The sequence below is a fragment of the Trichosurus vulpecula genome, chromosome 1, assembly GCF_011100635.1.
Source record: "Trichosurus vulpecula isolate mTriVul1 chromosome 1, mTriVul1.pri, whole genome shotgun sequence".
Classification (NCBI taxonomy): domain Eukaryota; kingdom Metazoa; phylum Chordata; class Mammalia; order Diprotodontia; family Phalangeridae; genus Trichosurus; species Trichosurus vulpecula.
Window position 1 is genome coordinate 525,678,577 of NC_050573.1, and position 26,264 is coordinate 525,704,840.

The following is a 26,264-nucleotide window of genomic DNA, read 5'->3' on the forward strand; positions in this document are numbered from 1 at the left end:
CATGTGGGCCCTCGTGCCTTTTCAGGCTTTAGCTAATGAGGTGTCGAGTAGAACTAGCTGAGTGGCTAGTGTTGAGAAAACGAGAGCAGAAGAAAAATAAGCATGAAGAAGAAAAATGAACGTGAAGAGAGAAAATGAAGATGAAGAAGAAAATGAGGATGGAGTGCTGAGAGAACAAGCAGCAGAAGCGGCAGCAGCAGCAACAGCAGGAACTCACTAAGCCGCAGAAACTTGCTTAGTGAAGAGGAGACCTCTGGTAGCAGAGAGGAGATCTCTCATAGATTAAGAGTGAACTTGTGCTAGCAGTCCTCCTGTTGGCAGGATCTGCGCAGACCAAAGGAGAGTATGGAGTTCAGTGAGACTGGTATAGTTGTCTGTTGTTTCCCAGTCATTGTGTTATTTTTGGTTGCTAAATCTCCTATAGAGGTAACAAAGGAGCCAGGGGAACTTCTCAGAGCCAAGGCTATGGCCAGCGGAGAGCTTCCTGTGTCAGGATCCAAGTAGGAGTCAGGAGATGGCCCACAGACCTGCAGCCATGGGGCACAGAATTAAGCCCCAGGTCAAGATGAAAACTTTGTCACCCAGTCACCCCTCAGGACACGGAAGCAAGGGCTGGAGAATTGTTAAGACTTGTACTCTTTGGCTCATTCGAGCATGGCTGCACCTGAGAGTGCCAGGTGGGAGCCTGCGAAGATGTGGAAGAAAGGACACACCCCCAAGAGGACATTACTTGTACACTGTTTTTGATTGAGGGGATTGTAACCTACTGTGACCTAGGGGTGGAGTGTATTGTGTTTTCTGCTACTCCTGGAGATGTGTTGTGTTAAGGGATGACCCTGGCCTGGGATCTCTGATTGTATAAATAAATATTTTGGGACAGTATATTATATACTGAATGATACGTTTTGTTTAAGGCCATGTGGCCACCTTGGTAATAAGTTGTTATGAATTGTGAATGCTCCAGTTTATTGAATAAGGTTTAGTTTTGAATAAATAGAGTGCTTATTATAGCATGTGATTGGACCCTAAATAAATATATTCACAGCAGCAGCTCTCAAGTGTGCTGTGTTGATTGGCGCTACACTAGTCCAACCCCCTCACTTTACAGATGAGGAAACTGAGACCCAGACTGGTTAAGTGATTTGTCTAAGGTTGCAAATACAATAAATGGCAGAGTCAGTATTTGAACTCAGGTCTTATGATTTTAACTTGAGAGTTTTTCTATTATACTACACTAGCCTTAGGTTATCTGGGCTCATTTCTCAGTTCTGCTTTCTACAACTTGAGTGATCATGGAGAAGTCTCTCTTTCTCCAAGCTTCCCATTCCCTCAACTATAAAATGAGGGAGTCACATTAGATGGTCCTTATTATCATTTCCAGCCCCCAGTCTGATGATCCTGATAACTTTCGATAAACCACCAAATAAAAAGGAAGAGGTTAGTTGATTAAGGTCTTAAGATGCGAACCCTTTTCAAGGGTGTTTGAATCTTAACTGGGAGGGTTTGGTTAGTTTACAAGAGCAAGTTAGTACAGTGGAAAGAACACTGAACTTGGAGTCCCCAGACCTTACTTTGGATCCAGGCTTTGTCTCTTATTATATGTGTGACCTTGGGCCAGTCATTTATCTTCTCTGAGCTTCAGTGTCCTCATCTGGAAAATGAGAGGATTGTGCTAAATAACCCCTTCCAGAACTAGAGCTATGATCCTGTGAACTTTGCTTTTTTTAATTGCACGTATGTCCAACTCCAATGCTTCATCCTATTGTCAGGGCAATCCTTACGCCAGTGAATCACAAGATTTGACAAGTTCTGTCAAGGTGTGGGTCTGGCAACAAACCAGGGGCTTGTCATTTGGGGATCATGCTAGCTAAGTGCAGAAAGGCCCATCTGTTGGTTGGCCCAGGGTGATCAATTTTCCAGCTACAGAAAGGAAAGAAAGGAGGGAGGAATGAAGGAAGGAAGAAATGAAGGAAGGAAAGAAAGGAGGGAGGGATGAATGAAGGAAGGAATGAAGAGAGGAAAGAAAGAAGGAAAGAATGAAGAAAGGAAGGAAGGAAGGAAACCAACATTTATAAAGTGCCTATTATGGGCCAGGCACTGCGCCAAGAACTTTACAAATACGGTCTTATTTGGTTCTTACAACATCTCTAGGAAGTAGTACTATTATTATTTCCATGTTACATTTGAGAAAACTGAGGAAAGGCTGTGACTTGCCCAGCGTCACACAGCTAGTAAGTGTCTGAGGCTAGATTTGAACTTGTGTCTTCTTGACTCCGGGCCCATTACACTATTCACTGTGACACCTAGCAGCCTCAACTAACAAACTCCCAAGGCCAATCAACTAAGGAATATATAAGGGTCATAGTCTTCACCCATGGGGGTGGGGGAAGGGCCCTGCCAATGAAATCACTGATCATTGAAACATTAAGATCATAATAGGCCATATCCCTATAGCATTTCGAGATTTTAAAAGGTCTTCTTCACTCACAGCAGTCCTGTAAAGTTGTCAATGGAGGATTATATGACCATTTTACAAATGAGGAAAAGGCATCTCAGGAAGGTGAAGAGGCCTGCCCAGAGTCACACAGCCAAAAAAGCTAGAGTTGAGACCAGAGGCCGTGTTTTCTGACTTCAAGATCAGTGTCTTCTTCATGCCAGAAGCTCGTCTATTAGATTTCTTGTCTCTAGGCTTGAGAAATGTGATAACAAACGTAGCACGTGTTGGCTTTTTACCTCTGTCCTCTGAAATGTTTGAGCAGTGGGAATTTTGAGTGCTGGAATGTTATTTGCTAAAGATTAATGATGGAAGAAGATTCGAATGGTGCTGTCACCAACATTCTCCAGTGGAAAACTCAAGGAGATAAATTAAAACAAAGTCAGAAAACAGTAGAGTGAGTGTGGGAGTTGTTTAATACCTAACCCTTACTAGTTTTTCCAGCAAAACTCTACTTACTCATCGAGCTCTCAAAACGAGAAAAATGAATTCATAAAATATTAAGAGGCTTCACCAGTTGAGGTCAGGGCATGGGGGTGTAACAACAATGCTACTTGCCGCTGCTGTGGGGATGTAAGACCAATAACATCAGCACATAGGGAGGGTGTGGTTCCCTGAGATGCTTTTCTAAAGGAAAGCAATTTTAAAGGGGTCAGCAACCTTACTTTAATCAGACATATATATATATATGTACATATATACAGTGTATATATATATATATATATGTATATATATATATTTCACTTAGTTCAGCAGAAAATTCAGCACCCTGAACTTTAGAGAAAATACAAACAGAAATTACAAGCAGAAATTATATAAACAGAGCAAATACAAACAGCAAAGACCAACAGACAGGGCTTCCAACTGTCTGACCAAAAGCAATATATACATAGTTACCAGAGAGAGAAGCACCAACATGTGGATTTTTCAAAGCTGGGGGACTCGTTAATGGCTACCCAGAGTCTCACCTGGCCACATCACAGGAACAGTCTTCCAATGAGGGAGCCCCAAAGCAAAATGCTAACCTCAGAGTATAATACCCTTCTTCGGGGCCAGAGGGCATCACAACCCTCATGACCCAGGCTCATATGACTCAGGCTTCCATGTGACTCAGGTTCAAAGCAGGTCACATACACCTGTTAAGGGAGGGGAAGATCTTAAAATTGTATTAACATTATGGGGGAGAGGATCAGATAATTCTGGATCTACGTTGTTTTTTATTAAAAACTATTATTATTATTTTTTATTAAAAACTATTATTTATTAAAAACTTGACAAACATGAATCAAAGGCAATTGCATATGAAACTATGAACTCCTGTTACATATAGCTAGATGACACAATGGCCACAGAGTACTGGACTTGGAGTCAGGAAGACCTGAGTTCAAATCTGGTTTTGGACCCTTACTAGCTACGTGACTCTGGGCAAGTCAACCTCTATTTACCTCAGTTAACTCAACAGCAAAATGCGTATAATTACAGTGCACACCTCACAGGTTTGTTGTGAGCATTAGATGATATTTATAAAGCACTTTGCAAACTTTGAAGTGCTATATAAATGCTAGCTATGATAATGTACAGTTTTTTGGGGTCCTTTCCCTTTGTCCTTGATCTCCTTAGGGTACAGGCCAATATAACTTACAAGAGAGGAAGTACTCTAAGGGAGGAACCAAGGCAGAAGTTCTTAGCCTATTTGTATTACAAACTATTTGGACTTAGAAGAAGCAGATGGATAGTAGCCTCTATCCCACATAGGCCACTAAAGACAATTAAGGATTTTTTTTTTGGGTTTGTTTGGTGTGTAAATGAAAACTTTACATTGGTAACTGCTCTCTGGTAGCTTCTCTCATCCTCCCATTCTCCACATAAAATTTCCCAGTGATTTTCCCACATCTCTGAGACCTGTATTATCTGTTAGTCATAAACCTAAAAACCTGTACCAACCACCAACCACTAACCACAAACCACTATCCACCAGCCACCAACTACCAACCATCAGCCACCAACCACTAGCCACCAGTCACCAGTTACACTTGGAAATATTGGCTTTATGGGGTAAAAGGAGAGAAGATGTGTTATTGGTATTCAACTGAACCAGAACTGGGTCAATGCTAACCAGTGCTGATAGCACTCTCAGCATGTATCCTTGCTCTGCATTCAACAACTGAAACCTCACACATTTATTATTGCAATAGCCTGCTGGTGGGTCTGCTTGCTTCAGGTCCCTCCCCACTCCAATCCATTTTCCATTCAGCCACCAAAATGATTTTCCTACAATGCAGGTTTAATCATATCACCCCACTACACTATAAACTCCAGCGGCTTCTTATTGCCTCCAGGAGTAAATACAAAATGACATTCAAAGCCCTTTATAACCTAGCTCTCTCCTACTTTTTTAGTCTTCTGATGCCTTACTTCCCAACACATAACTCTTTGATCCTTTGGCACTGGCCTCCTAGTTATTCCACAAACAAGACATTCCATCTTTCAGCTCCAGGCATTCTCTCTCTGACTGTCCACCATGCCTGTGGAACAATCTCCCTCTTCTGCTCTGACTACTGACCTCCCTGGCTTCTTTTAAGTCTCAGCTAAAATTCCATCTTCTGTAGGAAGCCTTTACAACCCTTCTCAGTTCCAGTGCTTTATCTTTGTTGGTGGGAGAGAGGAATGTACTCAACATCAGGGAAACCCTATATTTTATTTTTTAAAAAAATTTTGTTTAACATTTCCCAATTACATTCAAAAATTCTTAACACTCATTAAAAAAAATTGAGTTTCAAATTCTCTCTGTCCTAAACCTTCCCCCACCCATTGAGAAGGCAAGCAATATGACATCAGTTGTACATGTGAAGACATGCAAAACATTTCCATATTAGCCATATTGTGAAAGAAAACACACACAAGAAAAATAAAGAAAGTGAAAAAATTATGCTTCGATCTGTGCTCAGAGTTTGTTAGTTCTCTCTCTAGAGATGAGTAGCATTTTTTATCACGGGTCCTTTGGAGGTGTTGTGGATCATTGTCTGGATCAGAGTGGCTAAGTCTTTTACAGTTGAACATTGTTACAATATTGCTGTTTCTGTGTACAATGTTCTCCTGGATCTACTATTTCACTTTGCATCACTTCATAGAAATCTCACAGGTTTTTCTGAAACTGTACTGTTTGTCATTTCTTTGAGCACCATAGCATTCCATCACAATGATTTACCACAACTTGTTCAGCATTTCCCAATTGATGGGCATCCCTTCAATTTCCTTTGCCACCACAAAAAGAATTGTTAGAAATATTTTTGTACAAATAAATCCTTTTCCATTTTCTTTGATCTCTTTGGAATATGAACCTAGTGATAGTGTTGCCGGGTCAAAGGGTATATATAGTTTCATAGCCTTTTGGTGTTATTATTATTATTATTAAATTATTCTCCAGAATGGTTGAAATGCTGTTTTCAAGCAACTAAGATATAGGAAGGGATGATTTTAGTGCTGGACTGTGTGTTGCTATATGCATGTGTGCTCTAGCATTCATTTATCAAAGCTTCTTGTTCTTCTATGTGCATTGGTACAATGGAGAATCATCACTTCCCATTTCCAAGTATAGATTCAAATACGGTTTGCTTTATAGCCACCCAGTCCCAAGGGGTCTCCACCAATGAAAAATTATTATTTTCAATGTAAAATGGAGCTCTGTGGCCTTTCGGGACCATTGTCTCTTTTGCTAGTCTATGAATCTATCTTTTCATATTTGGTGTAGAAGAAGTGGTGATGGGGTAGAGGGAGATGCAGGCCTTGCACAAGCTCCTGATTGAAACTCTGCCCCCTCCCATCAGAGCTGTCTTCCCTCCTTTCCTTAGGTACATTTCTTATATCTGATACAGGCAAAGAGATCTCTCAGGGTGGACTCAGCTGGTAGCTACATTTCTGAAAAGTCTCATCTGGTGTATAATTTTGATAATTTCCAGCACTGTCTCTTTCCTCCTTTTGTAGATTCGTAGTATCCCTTTATGTCTCTGTTGGAAGATGAAAGAGAAGGTATTTCCCTTTAAATTTGTTTTCTTTTTTTTTCTTCGGCATCTTTGAAGCCTGCAGGATGGCTATGACCATCAGTACTTCATTTGAAGTAAATGTTGATTCCTTTAACAACCCAAAGAGATCAACAAGTGGCAGAAGACAAATATTTCGGATCTACTCTTCCTTTTACTAAATATGTTAGACCCCTTCACTGGATCATAGGCCTAGAATTGGAAGAGACTGTAAAGATCATCTAGTCCAATTTTTCTCATTTTGCAGATGAGGAAACTGTGGCCTAATGAAAGTGAAATGGCCCAAAAGTGCACAGGTAACAAACGGTAGAGCTGAGATTTGAACCCAGGTGCTCTGAGTCCAAATTCACCATTCCATTGTACCATGGAAATGCATAGTAAAAAGCCCAGTGGTCCTGATTTCTTCCAAGATAATTGTAGGGCAGTGGATACATTGTCTTGAGTCCACAGGGAAATTTTGTGCATAGTACTTTGTCATCAACGCGAGGAAAAGGACTTTTCCTCTTACATGTACTCTGTATCTCTCTTGAGTATGTATACTCTGTGTATATCTTGCATTACTTAGATATTTATATGTTATCTCCCCCCTTAGAATATAAACTCTTTGAAGGCAGGGGCTGTTTTTACCTTTCTTTGTATCCCCAGTGCTAAGTACATAGTAATAATAGTCAATAAATGGTTTTGATTGAAACCAATAGACAGCTCCTCAATGGAATCACTTGCTCATTGGGTAAGTCACATGTATCTTATTATCATTGGAGTCCAGGGAAAGATACAGGAAAAACATAGGACATTTGATTTTGGGAGCATGTTCAACTGTTTGAGTTGTATCCAACTCCTGTATGACTCTTCATGACTCCATTTGGGGTTTCTTGGCAAAGAGTCTGGAGTGGTTTGCCATTTCCTTCTCCAGCTCGTTTTTGCAGATGAAGAAACCGAGGCCAATGGGGTTGTGACTTGCCCAGGGTCACATGGCTAGGGAGTATCAGAGGTCAAATTTGAACTCAGGTCTTCCTGACTCTAGGCCTGGCACTCTATCCACTACACCAGCTAGCTGGTTTTGGAGACTTCCTACCAATTTTGGGTCCTTGATAACCCCCAACCAGCTTATAGGCAATCAGTGAATAAGAAACAGAAAGTGACTAAGCCCAGTCCCAGTATAGCTCTGAAGTCATCTCATCTGAACTTGAAAGCAAAGTGATAGTTGTTCCAGGAAAATTGTGTGTTTTCCTAATTTTTATGTGTTTTCCTCCTGTAGTCATCTTTTCATTCCTCAAAATTTTCTACCAAACATTTAATATACGTGTCCTCAAAGGGTGTAATGGAAATCTTAATAATAAATATCTTAATAATAAAAAAGTTACCAAAATAAAGGAAGAATGCAAGAAAGATACTCAGAAGGCAGGTACATTTTTACATTTTAAATAGTAGTCTTCCAATGTTATTTTCATGACATATCTGCTATAGTGGAATATGAAAGAAATTCGAATAAGCAAAAGTTATTGAGCACCTGCCATATGCAAGCACTGGAGGAGACACTAAGAGAAACTAGAGGTGGTCCTTATCCTCAAGGAACTTACAGTCTAATAGGGGAGATAAGGCATATTCACAAATATATGCAATTAAACTTGAAATATGAAACTTGCATAAATCAATTCAATGAGGACTTATTAAGCATTTCTGATGTGTTAACTGTTTGAGGTTCAAAATGAAAAATTAAAGAATCCCTTCCCTCAAAGAACTTACTTCTACTGGGAGAATGCAAAACCTAAACAAATGAGTAAGTACATGATAATTTGAAAATTCAGATAACATTAACAAGTCTGGAAAAAGATATTATCAAGCAAAAGAGGGTTATGAGCACAGATATGGAGGTATGAAAGAACATAATCAGCTTGGAGTAATCCTGGATCACTGGCTGGAGTGTTGAATATATGAAAATGAGTAGTGTGGATTAAGGCTAGAAGATTAAGGCTAAGATTGGAATTATCATAAAGGACTTTGAAAGCCTTGCTAAGAAGTTTGGACTTTATTCATTACGAAATAGTGAGCCATTGAAGGTTTTTGAATTGGGGAGCAATGTAGCAAGCTTATGCATTGAGGATTTTAATTAAGTCCTTGTATATAGCATAAATGATATAAAGAAACATTGTAGGTGGTAAATAAATTAAAAGGTTGTGGTGATAAATCATCTGAGAGGCAATATCTCTCTGAAATAGGGTGGTGGAAGGGGCATAGAAAGAAGGATCTGTCCAGACAGACTGGACAGAGCTTAGTGTCAGTACAGTTAGGGTACTGGTGGTGAGGGAAATGAAGGCATTACAGATGATGTAGATGTTTTAAGCCTGAGTAACTGGGAAAAGAGTGGGGTCTTTAACAGAAATAGGAGAGTCAGGAGAAAGAGAAGGTTTATTTCTTTATCCATTTTTTTATTTATTTGAAGTTTTATCAATGCCTTTAAAAAAACTCCATTAGTCATTTCTCAAAGTAAACCTCTATCCCAGTAGTGAACACTAGTAACAAAGAAAGCTAGTTAAGCTAAGCCAGCTGATAGAATTACTGCATCTGGCAATGTGACCACATCCTCTTGCCCCTCTACCAAGAAGAGAGGTATATTTTATCATGTATTCTTGAAGACCAAGATTAGTCATTATAATTAATCAGTTTGACCGCCTTTCAGTATTGTTTCAGTATTTCATCACAGGCATTATGTATATTGTTCTCCTGGTTTCGAGTACTTCTCTCTGTAACAGTTCACATATGTTTTCACACATTTCTCTGAATTCATAGATTCCCCTTTGCTTATGATGAGATTGTATTTCATTACATTCATATAACACAATTTGTTTAGCCATTCCTCAATTGATGGGTACACACTGTATTTACAATTTTTTTTGGCTACCACAAAATGTATTGCTACAAATATTTTGGTGTATATGAGACCTTTCTTTCTGTCTTTAATCTTCTTGGTTTGTGTGCTTAGCAGTGGGACTTCCAAGTCACAGAGTATTTAAATTTTAGTCATTTTTTTATTATAGCATATTACCAAATTGTTTTCTAGAGTGACTGGATCAACTTACAGTGTATACCAATGTACCTATCTTTCCACAGTCCCTCCAACACTGATTGTTCACATCTTATGTAGTCTTTGCCAATTTTGTAGGTGTGAGTTAAAAACTCAAAGTTGTCTTGATTTGCATTTCTCTTGTTTGTGACTTTGAACATTTTAGCAATTGTGTTGATAGTTACAATTTTTTTCACTTTATTTTCATGTATTTATTTCTTTTTTGAGTTTTACATCATTTAATTTTTATTTTTCTCAATTACATGTAAACAAAAATTTTTAACATTCTTTAATTACATTTTTTTAGGAAAAATCCTTTTTTCTATACTTTAACCAAAGGATTCCTTTTAACCATAGTTACACTTGGGCAGCAATGACTGAAGGCAATATCAAATAAAAAATTCAGTTGAATTACTAGGAAGTTTGTCATGCATTGAGTCCCCATTGAAGAATGATGGACAGTTGAGGTGAGAAAGAGAGAGAGAGAGAGAGAGAGAGAGAGAGAGAGAGAGAGAGAGAGAGAGAGAGTTGAATATGTGATGAAGCATCCTTAATAATAGTATATAATCACATGAACATTATTATATTTAAAACTCCACATTTGGGCTCTTGCATCTTTACATCCAATTTTTGAAGAACATTCTCAATTCTTTCAGCCACATGTTTAATGGGTATAGTTCCTGGAATGTTTCAAATTTTCCATTTTAAATAATCAGATTCCTCCCTCTGCACCCTCACCTGGAATTTCCATTGGGAAAGGACCCTTGAAATTACACAGGAGGCTCAGGCTGCTTGGCCGTGAAGGACCTTTGTAACTGGATCTGTATTGACTTCTAACTCTAACACTAAGATGTTGCTAATATTTTAGTTCTTGGGTTGTTCATCCTGCCTTGGGCCTTAGGGATTGAGGTAGGACTTTCATCTTGTTCATCCTGCCTTGGGCTTTAGGAGGTTTCATTCACAGATGATTTTTTTTTCCCAAGTGTTTTTCCATCATCAGAGATTTCTGTTCTGTTTCCAGAGCTGAGTAGATTTCCTATAGCTGCTGATTGGCTCACCGCTGGTAAATTCTTCAACTTAAAAAGGCTGCAAGCCAAGACCAAAGTGTAGGGAGTGTTGGTGCATGGTTTTCTGTTTGCAGATTATTGTGCACTCAATGTAGCCTCTGATGCTGAGATGTAACACAATATGAATCTGTTCTCTGCTGCTTGTGCTAATTTTGGCCTAACAAGAGAAGGTGCTGTGCCCCATGAGCAAAGCAAAACTGAAATAGTGAAAAAAATGCAAGATGCACAAATTTGGAGAATCCACCCCAAATGTTCACGTGGTCTATTTGTGCCTGTTCTGTGGTAGACTGTTCTGAGATCATGTTAGTCTGATCAGCCACAGTTGGACACACTGAAACTTGACTCTGGCATAGTGATGTCCTTTTGGTCCTCTTTGAGAATGGAGGACAACAACCACCACCACAATTGACTCACATACCTCTAAAGATGAGATTAACTACCATGGAGGTAACTCAGGCACGAGGGAGACCTATGAGGGGTGTATATATGGGGATATTGAATAAGGGTATCATCTGAGGGAATATAGAAAGTTATTCAGTTAGCTGAGACATTACACCATATTCAGTTTAGCTGAACATTCAATTGAACTCCTCTTAATTCTGATGCCTTCCTTTTTTAATTATTTCCTACTTATCCCATATATATCTTGTTTGTACAGGAAACCTTCCCCAGACTCTCTTAATTCCAGTACCTTACCTCTGTTAATTATTTTTTCTTTATCCTGTATATTTGCATTTCTCTTGCTTGTGACTTTGAACATTTTAGCACATGGTGTTGATAGTTTACTATTCTTTTCACTTTATTTTCTTTATTGCTTTGTATATATTTGTTCACATGCTGTCTCCTTCATTAGATTGTAAGCTCCTTGAAGGCAGGGACTGTCTTTTGCCTCTTTTTGTATTCCTAGTGCTTAGCACAGTGCCTGGCATGCAGTAGGGGCTTAATAAATGTTTATTGACTGACTGAGGTGTGAATGAAGTTCTGGGAATATAAAGATAAAAAGCTAAAATGGTCTCCTTAAGGAGTGTACATAATACTGGAGGTATTCAACATGTTCCTGAATAAGTAAATACAAGCTAATTTGAGAAAGGAGAGAGCATTAACTAGGGACATCAGTAAAGGCATAGTGTAGTGGGTAGCATCTGTGGTAAGTCCTGAAAGAAGCAAGGGATTCTAGGTGGATGAAGTAAGGAGGGAATGTTTTCCTGGCAAGGAAAGGAAATGGTGTAAGACATTTTTCAATAATATATTGGCATTTGGCATTTGCCAGGATTGTCCAAGGTGTTAATGGTGAAAATAAAAGCTCAGATACTCACTATCTTTGTGACCCTGTATACCTCAGTTTCTATATCTATAAAATGGGGCTAATAATAGCACCTGTCTCAGGGTTGTTGGGAGAATCAAATAAGTTAATATTTATTATATACAGTATGTTATAAATACATATATACACATACATATACACACAAGTGAATGTGTGTATGTGTGTGTGTGTATATGTGTGTGTGTGTATATGTGTGTGTGTGCAATAGATTCCCTTGACAGTCTGATAAAGCTTAATACTAGAATGGTTTGTTGCCTACATTTGCATTTGGTAGAAGTGATAAATTTTAGCTAAAGGTTAGTGAAAAAATAAATATGTAACTTATTTTTCCCAGGCAAGACCCTGAAGTCTGTCCACAGACTATAGGTTAAGAACTCTTGCTTTGACTATAAATGGCAAGGAGTTTCCTCACTGGAAATTCCCTACATCAATGAAATCAAAGCTATGGTCCCCTAATATTTTCTCTTATTCTAGGATTCTCATGTAAATTTTCTTCTTCTGAAATCTTGTGTTCTGGCTGAATGATATGTTAAAAGGTATAATGGCTACTGAATATCTTCCCTTCCTCTCTGTTTATCTCTGAGTGATGAAGAAATCCTGGCTCAATCCATTATCTTTCTTTCTGCTGGCTATGAAACTGCCAGCTCTGCCCTTTCCTTCCTTGCTTATAACCTGGCCACTCCCTGACATCCAGCAGAGTTGTGAGAGGAGGCAGATGTTAGTTACTCTGCCCAACGCGGCAAGTTGGCAGTGAGTGTGAAAGCGTGAGGAAAGCAGAGCTTCTCTTCTACCTCCTATTCACCCAGCTATCTCTGCATAGACTGTGTAGAAAACACAAATGCCACTCATGCATTTCCCTTGTATATTTCCCTCATTCTGGAGCATTGGGGGGACTTGAAGGGGCAAAATCATAGACATACATGGGGGTTTTACTTGGGGTGAGCAATATAAGAAATTGAAAGATATCAAAGGCAAACTTGGATGACAACAATTTTGTCTAAGACAAGCTTTGAATTTTCAAGTTGGTAACTTAGTTCCCAGAGTATAATTTTGAAGAGAATTGATTAAATTAATCTCTATTTAATTCTACTAAGGGTCAAGTGATGCGTTTGTCACCATGATTCTGACTAGGTCAATAAGCTCAAAAGTGTTCATTTTTAGAAACTATTAACATTCAATATTAATTTATTTTTCATAGAACTAAGAAATTTGCAAACACTTCGTCAGCAAGTGGAGAAATATAGTGAGCCCAACTTTTCATAGGTTTATTAATGGCAATGGTTTTTTATAACTTTTTCAGAAGGTATTATCATCATTGTTGTTGTTGAAATTGTCTTTATCACATTTGATGACCAGGCTATGATTAATCTGGCACAAACTGAGTTTAAGATCATCAAAGATCAGATCTTATTTGTAGCCTTAGTTTGTTGAAATTTGTTTCTTCTTCCCAGGCCCCAGTCACCTATGATGCTGTGATGCAGATGGAATACCTAGACACGGTGGTGAATGAAACATTCAGGCTATTCCCCATACAAGGCAGGCTGCAAAGAAAACCATTGAGATCAATAGACTGACCATTCCCAAAGGGATAGTGCTTAATCATTCCACCCTATGTGCTTCACCATGGTCCAGAGTGCTGGCCAAAGCCCGAGGAGTTCCACCCTTAAAGGTACAGATTATGTTCCTGGGAAAAGTGAGAAACATTTTTTTTCCCCTCCTGTGTATCAGTCTTATGAGATGTGTATTCTGAGATCCCTGGACTGAGATCAATCTATTGATCAGTAAGTGTGTATTAAGTGCCTACCATGTGCCAGGCACTGTGCTAGACCCTTCAGGCAATATGGTCATGAGCTGCTAATAGCTCCCTATGCGCCAATGAAGAGGAGATGTTTGTCTAAGCTCTGGCAAAGGAACTGCAGTTATCTCTTCGTTTTATTATTTCCTTAAGATTTAAAGTACCTGGATGTAGTGCCCTTAAGAAAAAATAGAATGCCTAGATTTGAATATTTATTTGTTTTCTGAATGCATGAGTGTATCTGTATGAGGCTAGGAAGGTGTTTCTTTTGTTTTGACTTTTTTTTTTGCATATGATGAAAACGTCCCTTAATTTAATTGGAACCCCATCTAGGCAGAAACCTTTCTCCTTTTGGCCTAATCAACCTGGAAGAGGGTTCTCTTTCTCACTCTTGAAGCATTTTCACTGGCTAGCAGAAGGAAAGAAAAAGAAAGGAAAATGTGTGCTCTCCTGTGTTACTGTGGGTTTTAAACATCAATTAACCTAGCTGTGGTCAATTTAGAATGAGTGAAAGTTTTTCAGGAAAAGATATCTTAAGTTTCCCATAACATTACTTTTTAAGCTCAATTTTGAATAGCTGTTAATCTTGGAATTTGGGTACTAAGGGTGGAAAGAGTAGAAAACAGAAGAATTCAGATGGGTGGGTGTCTCTTTCTCTCCTCTTCAGAGATAATGTTTTGAAAAATGAACAAATAGCAAGATTTATTGCATATGGTAATACCTGTTCCATAATAATGAGGAAAGCCACAAACAAATTAACTAGCTGCAGTTGGGTTTAGAAAATTCAATTATCAATCTATCTTTATCTGTCTATCTATATCTATCTATCTATCTATCGGTGTTTTTTCCCATGGATTGTTAAATTTGGGGGAAAGAAGTTGACTATTTGCATTCAGTCTTATGAGTACTGTATTATGATTTTCCGGACTGTCACATGGGTAGAAATTATGAAAGACAGGAGCTCCTCAAATCTTGTACTGTCTTTCCTTACCACTTGTGTTATAGATAGGTGTATTTCTGACTTGTCTTTGGTACATTCTGAATGTCCCATTAAGACTATAGATGTTCTTGATGTCTATGATCCCTTTGAGTTCTGGTCGATCTTCTTTGGCCATTTTGTACTAAGAAAAATTATTATTGTGAACAGTAGGAGCCTCAAGTTCTTATGTAGTCATCACCTAACAGGAGTTGGAAACACTTATTCATACATGCTCTTCACTTATCGTCTACCAGGTTTTCAGGACCAAGTTCAAGCTTCTGTCTTTTTGTTTCATCACAGTCCTTTTCAGAGGCTTCTGTAGAAGAGGCAGATTAGACAGTAAGTCTAAAAAGCAATCAGTTGCATTTTCACTAGCCCAAAAAATGACACAAGTCCCCACATGAGACACCTGGGATTGGGCAAGAGCAATCAAGAATACATCTAGAAGTTAGAGGGGGTGGGGAGGTTTGAGTAGGTAATCAAGTATACAGCCAGGGGGGTCATTGTATTGGTATTGGTGGTCTTGAGAGAAACTGAATTCTGGTCTTAAAATAGCCAAGGCACATCAGTTTCATTCATTCATTCATCATTCACTCATTAGGGATGCTCAGGAATATAGGAGGAGTAAGGAGTCTTGCTGAAACATATTTGATTAATTTCTGTCCTGAGGTGTCCAGTCCACATTGATATTGCCCTTTTCTCAATCAATAGCATTTTGATTATACATTTGTATATTTGTATTAACATTTATATTATTTTCTAGTTATTTCATGTGTGTTAGACTCATCTTCCCAAATGGATTATAAGATTCTTGAGGGCAGATTCCATGACTTACACTTATCTCCAATAACCACCAACATTTCTTTGTTGATTACTGCTACCCTACAAAAGTGTTTAGCATTGGGGCATAGAATTCTATCTTGCCCTGCAAGAAAGTAAGGGGAAAAGGGATGGGGGGGGAGCGGAAGTGGGGTGATATAAGGGAGGGCTGACTGGGGAATGGGGCAATCAGAATATATGCCATTTTGGAATGGGAGGAGGGGAGAAATGGGGAGAAAATTTGTAACTCGAAATCTTGTGGAAATTAATGCTTAAAACTAAAAAATATCAAATAAAAAAAGAAAAAAGTGTTTAGCATTTATCATAGATTGGGGGTTCTATGTGAATATCCTAAACATATAGGTTGAAGGGTTCTTCCACTTCACTAAATTATTTTATTTTGTCTTTCTGAAACCGGACTCAGTAAGGATAACAAGAAGAGTATCAACCTCCATGTGCACCTTCTCTTTAGTACTGGTCCCCAAAACTGCATTGGGATGAGATTTGTGCTTATGAGCATTAAAGTTGCCATTAGTTAAGTATTACAGCACTTCTCTTTCAGAACTTGTCAAGAGACACAGGTCAGGAAGCAAAACCTATGCTTAAATGTCTATATTTTTAAAAATCAAGATTATTTCATTATTTTATTTTATTTATTTTCCCACTTCCAACAAAAATAGTTATATGCTTATTAGGGGTGAAGTATTTGGTTTCTTTGCCCTTTATAAATGAAATGACACGCTTGACCACATATTGTATTTGGAATCATTTATAAGATTCTAGATAGTAAGCAACAGGGCTTTAAGATTTACAAAACACTTCACATACATTATCTTATTTGATCCTTACGAACGCTCTGGGAGGTAGGTACTATTGTTATCATCCCCATTTTACAGAGGAGGGAACTGAGGTTGAGAGAGGAAACTGAGGCTTAAGTGACTTGCCCAAGGTCACACAGCTAGTAAATGATTTGACATGAGTCTGTGATTCCAAGTACAGCCACCAGACACTGGGCCACCTTACCACTTAAGGATCAAATTATAAAAATCTAACTATTCCAGGACAATGTTAAGTTCCTTATGAAAGGAACAAAGGTAGGTTTATAGGACGTGTTTATATATGAGATCTGAACTTGAGTAATATTTAACTTTTTTTTCCCCTTACAGTAGATGTTATTATTGTTGTCATTTTGGTTGTGTCTGACTCTTTGTGACCCTGAGTAGGGTTTTCTTGGCAAAGATACTGGAATTGTTTTCCATTTCCTTCTCTAGCTCATTTTGCAGATGAGAAACTAAGGCAAACAGGGTTAAGTGACTTGCCCAAGGTAATGTGTGAGTATAGATTTGAACTCAGTTCCTCCTGACTCCAGGGCATGTGCTCTATCTGCTGCCATCTAGCTGCCACCGACAGTAGGTTAGGACAATAGAATTGCAAATATGCAGTTTTTTGGAATAATGATTACTAGATTCTGTGATCTTCACCTGTTTCAATCAAGTTGACAAACATTTATTAAGCACCTATTATGTGCCAGGCAAAAACTACTGCTATTCTCAAGGAACTCACAGTGGGAGAGAAAACATGCAAATAATTAACTAACACTGGATCCCTATTAGCTATCATATTGGTTTTAGACTCCTTTGACTAGTAAACAACACCTTATGTCATCAAATCTCACTCCACCTTTCTAGTGGTCTCATTATTGCCAAGACTCATTTTCGTTCATCATATTTCCTTATTTTATGCTGTTTCTCCACCTAATTACATTTCTTTTTTTTTTCCTTTCTGGAGACAATTGGTTTTAAGTGACTTGCCCAGGGCTACACAGTAAGTATCAAAGGTGAGATTTGAATTCATGTCCATCCACTACACCACCTAGCTGCTTCCACCTTAACTACATTTCTGTTACCCCTCTACTTCCCTATATCCTACACATAATTTAAGTTTCAGTTCAAGTCTCAAGCTCTTCCAGAAAGCCTCAAGTGGCCATTCTATCTACAGGAAAGAGAGCCCTCTAGGGTGAGAAACCTTAAGTATATAGAATTTTCTTTGCCCTATCTATGAGCAAGGGCTAGGCAGGGAGCAACTTCTGATTGTTCCTGCCAGGAAAAAATAATCCATCACTTGGAAACAGCCAATATCCCCAAACAAGGACCTTTCCACCTGAACAAGCGTATCTTATATATATATATATATAGAGTTATTTATGTGCTGTCTTCTCCAAAAGAATGTGAGTTCCTTGAGGGCAGGAACACTGTTTTTCCCTTTCATTGTGTCCTTTACCCTTAATACAGCTGCCTGCCGTTTGGGAAGTACTTAGGATTGCTTGCTGACACACGGACTATCTGAACAGAAGTATAACAAGAGATCTAGAATAGCTTCAAAGAGGCTTGAATAGGCTCTGCTTCTTTTGGGGGGAGCAATATCCATGATCTTCTCCCTAGATAATTTCTAAAGAGATATCTTAACTAAGAAGGGAGTTTTCCCAAAGGGGGTAAGATGGGGTCTGAGAAGTATGGAAAAAAAGAATTGAAGAATTTCTCTACTAGAAGAGGAATCTAGAAAACTAGGAACTTTGGATCCAGATTAAAAAACCATTTTAATCAAATAATTTTGACTGGCTCTGTAACTAACTTGATTGAAATCATATCTATCCTCCTTAAGAATTTGAGTTCAAATTTATTTGGGTACTAAGGGACCCATTCTCCTAGTTGTCCGTATGCCAGGTATCCAGATACAGAGGTGTGTTGGTAAATGTTTAACAACCAGGTCTCAGAAAGAAAAAGTGTGAATGAAACCTTTAAGTTTAATTTGCATTATTAACATTTTCTCCATCACTTTGTTAAGTCTAGACATTTAACAAAACAATACATTGAGTGCTGATTTCTAGCATTTTCTGATTTTCAAGGTGTAAATGCTTATACCAAAAATTTAACAATTAGTCTTTTGGAGCCATTGAGCTGGCTCCAGCACATCCCTCTTCAAATCCTAGGCCTGTCTCCAGTCCATTTGATGTTGCACAAGACCAACCTTTATAGCTAATTCCTGGTGTGTGTGTGTGTGTGTGTGTGTGTGTGTGTGTGTGTGTGTTGTGTTTCCTAACTTTCTAATTATACTTTGGCTATTCATCTGCATATTATTTCTAGAATCATCAGAAAGTTTAAGAAATGAAACTTAGCAACTATTTAATGTTTTAGAGGATCTTATAGACTTACTTTCATTGAAAAGGGTTCTTTTTTTTGTCTTTCAGACTTTATGGAGCTTTTGAGGGTTCTATAAAATTCCTGATATAGTCCTGCTTTTAATTTAATTTGAAACTTTTCTTAAAAAGGTTATATGATCTTATTGTTTCAAATTCTATATAATTTAAACTCATGGTCCTTATTCCATTAATAGATTTATGCTTAAAATTCTATGTAATTTAAATTCACAGTCTTCATTCCATTAATAGAGCTGTGCTTTAATATAAATTAAATTGTAACTATCTCAATTTTTCCTTATAAAAGGTATTTTAAAAACAAAGTTTTAAAACTCATTTAAATGGAAAAATATAGGATTGATAAAAAAAGATTGTAAGTATTCTATTCTAAAGTGTAGACATGAAGAATCAAAGCTATATAGTGATAAAAGTAGATTTTGTTTCCTTGTAAAACTTTGCATTAGTTAATTTAAAAAATTCACATTGTCTTCCTTCTTTTTATCAAGTCAGTTCATTACTTATTGGGCTCTAAGTATTCTTCTCTTATTTTTGTAGATTCTCCTGAGGTTGGGAAATAAGCAATGCTTACACCAAAAATATCCATTGTCCTACAGGTTGTACCAAGATAACAAAGGGAGATAAACCACCTCTGTCTCCCTCAAGGACTTCTGCGCTAGCTTCCAAATAAATCCTTTCTCTGTCAAGATTTCTATACTGTTCTTTGGAGGCACTATATCATGGGAGGCCAGAAACAACTTAATTTACATTTTGAAGCAAGCATTGGAATAGAAATGAGTTTCTTTGTTGTGATGGATAAATGGTTAGAGACTTCAGTTGGTTTTTTAGTTATTTATATCTGAAGAATATTCTATAGTGTTCATGACAGATTAAGGGTCAGACATACAGGCATGATTGATCATATTCGGATAGAATTGGCCTAGCTTGTATATCTAGGATTTAGAGGGATTCAGTGAATGTACCAAGAATGCTCATTGTTTTTTAATTGATGGAGAGGCAGTCTGGCATAGAGGTTAGAGAGCTAGCTTTGGAGTCAGGAAGTTAAAATTTCAGGTCCTGTTTTTGATAAACACTGGGTACAGGAGACTGGGTAACTTCACCTCATCTCTCAGTGCCTCAGGCAACTCTTTAAGATAAATTTTTACAGAGTAGGTGCCAATCTACGTTGGTTGAGGACATTTCATTATTGGGAATTCACTAAACCGAGTAAAATTACAGATCTGGTACAAAAGAAAATTAGTTGATGATGATGGTGACTGGTAATGGGGAGGGGTGGGGGTTGTAGGGTGGAGAGGGTGGAATACACTTTTTGTATTTAATATTCTGAAGTTAATAATTCTGTTCCAAATCAATAAAAGCATTTTATGAACCTTACTATTTGATGTCTAGTGCACAATAAAGTCATATCTATGCAATAAAACTATCAGCTGTGGAATGGTCTTTTTTATCATAATAATTATTGGTTATGTCACCACTGATAAGATTGATGATTTAAAGATCCGATTTGATTGATAACTGAATTCGAAGATGACTAAGTGCTTTCCTCCCTGTTTTGTTTTCCAGTTTCTATTCTCCTCTACGTATTTGAGTACATGCTGTGTTTAAGGCCTTGTGCTAGGTATCAGCTAGATTCTGATGATAATGAGACTGAATTAAAGGTTTGATTCCTCCCATGAGTCAATGATCTTTATCTTTTCTCATGACCACAGGCTGTAGCCCTTAAGCTTGGCCAGATACCTCCCAAATGTGAGCTACTGGTTAAAAAAAGAAGATGAAAAAGTACAGACAATTCACAGTGCCATATCTCTAATGCTGACTTCTCTCCTGAGCTATTGGCCTTAATGTCTTATCTGCTTTTTGGCATTTCCACTTAGATGTCCTGCCTTCACCTCAGACTCAATAGATATAAAACCTGATTTATTCTCTCCCTCTCTCAGTTAAAACTCTTCTCTCATCTCCCAAGTTCCTGTTTATAATTTAACAAATCAAGAAATATGTAGGGCTTTCTAGGTGTTAGTCAACATGCTATTTCCATCAAGACACTTTTGCTGTCACCCAATGTGTAACTCTCAAAAGGCCTCTACAAAGATGGCAGGAGACATGGGCTCTTGTCCATCATGTTCTGACACACTGGGTTACTCAAGCGACTTGGCAAAGTAGTTTCACCTCTTGGAATTTCAGTTTTCAGTTTTTTATAAGGGATCTAAGCTAGATGACTTCTTTGGGCCCTTTTAGCTTGAACATTCTGATTTTTTGATCTTTACTTTTCTCTTAGCCTTACCTCCTATAACTATTTAGTCACCAGTAACTACTTCTTCCTTTGTAATGTTTCCTATATTTCTTTTTCTATTCGACTTCCAGCAATATAATGCACCATCTCAGGACAATCTTGATTATCACATTAGGGTTCTGACTGATATCTCTAACTCTTGTCTTTTCCTACTCTAATCCACCATGTAGTCTACTACCCAATTAATCTTCCTTATCCCTGCTCTTATTATATCACTTACCTATTTAAAATTTCTTTTTCTTTTTTGAATTTTTATTTTACCCTAACACATGTAAAAATAATTAACATTTGTTTTTTTTAAATTTTGAGTTCCAAATTCTCTCCCTCCTTTCTCTTCCACTTCCCTGAGACCTACTTAAAATTTCAAAAAGCTTTTTATTATTTACAGAACAAGATACCAACTCCTAGTATTTAATATCTTCCATAACTGGGACTCTACCTACCTTTCCTACTTTGTTGTTCACTCATTTCAGTTATGTCCAACTTTTTGTGACCCCATTTGAGGTTTTCTTGGCAAAGATACTGGAGTGGTTTGCCAGTTCCTTCTCAAGCTCATTTTACAGATGAGGAAACTGAGGCAAACAAGGTAAAGTGACTTGCCCAGAGTCACATAGCTAGTGTCTGAGGCCAGATTTCAAATCAGGAAAATGAGTCTTCTTGCCTTCAGGCTTGGTACTTTATTCGCTGTGCCACCTAGCTGCCTACTATTAAAAACCCTGCAAACATTTTAAATTTTATACTAATTTATTTATTTTTAGTTTTCAACCTTCATTTATACAAGAGTTTCTCCCCATCTCTCCCCTCCCTCCACCCCAAGATGGCATGCATTCTGATTACTTTTTCCCCCTGTCTGCCCTCTTTTCTATCACCCCACTCCACTCCTCTTTTATCCCTTTCCCCTTTACTTTCTTGTAGGGCAAGATAGATTTCTATACCCCATTGCCTGTATATCGTATTTCCCAGTTGCATGTAAAAACAATGGATACCTAATTGAGTGTGAGTTCTGTTGGAAGGGAAGAGAGGGGAGGTGAGAAGGAATGAGTGAACCTTACTCTCATCAGATTTGGTTTAAGGAGGGAATAACATACACACTCAATTAGGTATCTTATCCTACAGGAAAGTAGGGGGGAAGGGGAAAAAGGGGGAATGATAGAAGGGAGGGCAGATTGGGGAAGGGGGTAGTCAGAAGCAAACACTTTTGACAATGGACAGGGTCAAAGGAGAGAACAGAATAAATGGGGTGATGGAATAGGATGGAGGGAAATATAGTCTTTCACAACATGACTCTTATGGTAGTGTTTTGCATAACTACACACGTATAAGCTATATTGAATTGCTTACTTTCACATTGAGGGTGGGTGGGGAGGGAAGAAGGGAGAAAATTTGGAACTCAAAGTGTTAAAAACAAATATTAAAAATTGTAAAATGAAGCGGGACAGGCACGCTGGGAGCACAGAAGAGTCTCCAGAAGAGTCAGTGGAAGGAAGCCTTCGTGTTAGGTAGGGGCAAGCAGCAGTCACAGTGGCAGCTGGGGGTGAGGGTAGGGGTAAAGGGGACAGCAAACAGGAGAGGTCTCTTCCAGTGATGAGTGAGGCCTCCTTGGTGGAGGCAGAATTCATCTGGATTGTTGGTTGGAGGAAGGGAAGGTAGGGTCACTTAGATTTGGCAGGTGGGGCCTCCTGGGCACTAAGGAAGTGAAGCAGTCAAGGCACCAGGGCAGTGACCAGGCAGGGCCAAAGGGTAAACTTGAGAAAGTTAAAGATGTAGAAGAGGCTGAGCTGGGATGGGTTGCCCAGCCAGTTAAGGAGTCCCAAAAGCCCTAGGACCAACAACAGACAAACAGCTTGCTGTAGGATTCCCAACCGTACCGCCCTACTTGCGCATACCAGGGTGAGTGTAAGGCAATGCCCAGGCCCAGGGCAGCTCCAGAGTCCCGACTCAGGGAAGCAAAAGGCCGAGTTTCCATGTGTACCCACTCTGGATGCTCACACCACTTGGAAGCCAAGTGAATGGACCAAGTCATATCTACTTCCAGGGAGATGAGGCTCCAGTAAATGAGACTGGCACCCAGCAGAAGTGCTAGGGTTGTCAACCCATAAAAGCTGACAGGCCGATCAACAGGCAGACTCGGAGTCATGAACCATCCGAGCAGAGCATCGGCTATCAGGCCACCCAGCACCAGGTGTGGGAAGTGTGCAAGAATGAAGATGCGGGAGAGTCCGACTGCCGAGAGGAATGTGCTGTAAGCCAGGCTGGGCATCAGCTTCATCCAGTGGCTGTGACTTTGTTTTACAACCTGGCCTGAGGCGGCAATCATGATGGGCCAGAGGGCAGTTCCTGTGACCATGTAGTGAACCGAGGGACTACCTGGACCAGTTTCACAGGATACAGGGAACTGATGAACCTGGGTGGGTGCTTTGCTACAGTATCCAGATTCAGGAACCCACCAAAAGGGTCGGTCTCCAAAAAGGAACCACTTGGAGATGGGGTTGAGCCATTCCGACAGCAGGGTGATCCAAAACACAGAAATGCCCATGTGACCACAGGCATAGTAGGCCAAGGGGAAGTAGAAAAAAAGATGCACTTGGGGTCACCCAGGAAGGTGACCCAGAGCCAGAATCCTCCAGCCAGGGTAGTTGTCTCCGTAGAATTTTGGCCACCATGACACCAGCTCCCAGAGTTGACTCCATGCCAGGAAGCCACAGACCCTGGGACCCCTGACCTTGGTTTGATGGGAGTAATGCTGCTTCTCCCTCTAGGTCTTCCTTCTACTGGTCAGCATAAGGGACAAACCTCGTGAGGGCGTTTTCCCTCTAGACCCACATGTCCCCAGTTCGCCTCCGGTCCGCAGTGGACCTGGGGCAACGGCTTCTTCTGCGGTCCAGGGTCAGAGGGTAACAGGTGGTCTTTGAAGCTTGATGTGTGAGGAGGCTGATAGCTAGATGTCCAAGAGAGGTTTTTTTTCTGCTGCCTTCCCTTATTCATAGAAAGCTCGGTGGTCTCTTCAGGGAATAGGGACAGGGAAGTTCAAGGACATAGCCATAGGATCCCAGGTGTGTTTTGAAAGGGGACAGCAGTTTTACACACACAGACACACACACACACACACACACACACACACAAACACACACTCTCTCTCAATAATTTCTTGAAAGATGATATCTAGGCTCTTTTTTTGATCATGGCTTTCAGGTAGTCCAATAATTTTTAAATTATCTCTCCTGGATCTATTTTCCAGGTCAGTGGTTTTTCCAATGAGATGTTTCACATTGCCTTCTATTTTTTTCATTCTTTTGGTTCTGTTTTATATTATCTTGATTTCTCATAAGGTTATTAGCTTCCATTTGCTCCATTCTTATTTTTAAGGAATGATTTTCTTCAGTGAGCTTTTGGACCTTCTTTTCCATTTGGCCAGTTCTGTTTTTTAAGGCATTCTTCTCCTCATTGACTTTTTGGACCTCTTTTGCCATTTGGGTTAGTCTATTTTTTAAAGGCGATATTTTCTTCCATGTTTTTTGGGTCTCCTTTAGCAAGCTGTTGACTCATCTTTCATGATTTTCTTGCATCACTCTCATTTCTCTTCCCAATTTTTCCTCTACTTCTCTTACTTAATTTTCAAAATCCTTTTTGAGCTCTTGCGTGGCCTGTGACAAATTTATATTTTTCTTGGAGGCTTTCGATGTAGGAGCTTTGACTTTATTGTCTTCTTCTGGTTGTATGTTTTGATCTTCTTTGTCACCAAACTAAGATTCTGTAGTCTGAGTTTTTACACAGTTTGCTCATTTTCCCAGCGTAATACTTGACTTTCTAACTCTTTGTAAATGTAGGACTCTGCTTTCAGTGTGTAGGGTGTCCTATCCCAAACTTCAGGGGTTTTGTTCAGCTGTTTTCAGAGTTACTTCTAGGGGCCTGTAAATTTTCAGTTCTTCCAAGGTGGTATGATCAAAGGAGAGGTATTTCCTCCTTTCCTGTCCTGTGCTCTGGTCTGTGAGTGACCACAAGCACACTTTTCTGCCTTGGAACTGTGAGGAGGATTACCTCTCAACTGCAGCCACAAGTCCCCCAAGTGCCACACCAGCGCTCTTCTTCACCCCGGGACCCCCACCCAGGACTGAGACCCAGATCCAAGTAGGGCAAAGCAAGAGAATCCTGCTTCAGCACCAGCAAAGAGATCCCTGCAATCCGCCTCTGATCAGTTGCTCGAACCCTTCACTGTCTGTGGGCCAGGAGCTCTGGAAAAAGCAGCTGCTGCTGCTGCTGCCACTGCCACCACTGCCACCTCTGCCACCCTGGGATTGGGACCAGAACATGCTCCTCTCTCATCCATATCTGACAGACTTTTCCCACTGACCTTCTACATTGTCTTTGTCATTTGGGGGTTGAGAAGCCTGGAAACCACCACAGCTGCCAGTGATTCAGTCCCCTAAGGCCTGCTCCAGCCCTGTCTAGGGTGGCACAGCTCATGCTGGACTGTGCTCTGCTCCCAGCCTGGTTTAAGAGACCTTTTCTGTCCACCTTCCAGGTTGTCTTGGGCTGGATATTTGCTTCACTCTGACAATCTAGAATTTGTTTAGAGTCATTTTTTATAGGTATTTGAAGGGTTTGAGGGAGAGCTCAAGCAAGTCCCTGATTTTACTCTGCCATCTTGGCTTTATTCCCTTCCTGCGAACATTTTCCAACACAAATGCATCTCTCTAGTCTAAAGCACGTAACAATCTGATCTCCTAGCCTCCCTTAACAAACTTCCCTCTGGACACAAGTAATCTGTCTGGACCCATTCCTCAATGGTTGACATGTCTCCACTCATACTCTCCCCATTGCAGATTCTGAACCCCAGTTGTCAGTTGTTTAGTCGTGTTTGACTCTTTGTGACCCTGTGGACCACAGCTTGCCAATACTGTCTATGGGGTTTTCTTGGCAACAGCACTAGAGTCATTTGCCATTTCCTTATTTAGTGGATTAAAGCAAACAGAGGTTAAGTGACTTGCCCAGGGTCACACAGAGAGTAAGTATCTGAGGCCGGATTTGAACTCAGATCTTCATGACTCCAGGCCCAGTGTTCTCTCCACTGAGCCATCTAGCTGTGTAAAGTTGTCATTGTACAAACCCTATTCTCTATCCCTGCAACCTGTTCTTTTATTCCCATTCCCCTTACCTCTCTCTTTTCCAAATGTCCTG

General features: G+C 39.5%; 2 pseudogenes; one reads left to right on the plus strand and one right to left on the minus strand.

The window, feature by feature from the left end:
• Window positions 1-654: 654 nt before the first annotated feature.
• On the plus strand, window positions 655-18,847 carry LOC118841237 (annotated as a pseudogene).
• A 3,891-nt stretch (window positions 18,848-22,738) lies between these two features.
• On the minus strand, window positions 22,739-23,812 carry LOC118834207 (annotated as a pseudogene).
• Between the last annotated feature and the right edge of the window lie 2,452 nt (window positions 23,813-26,264).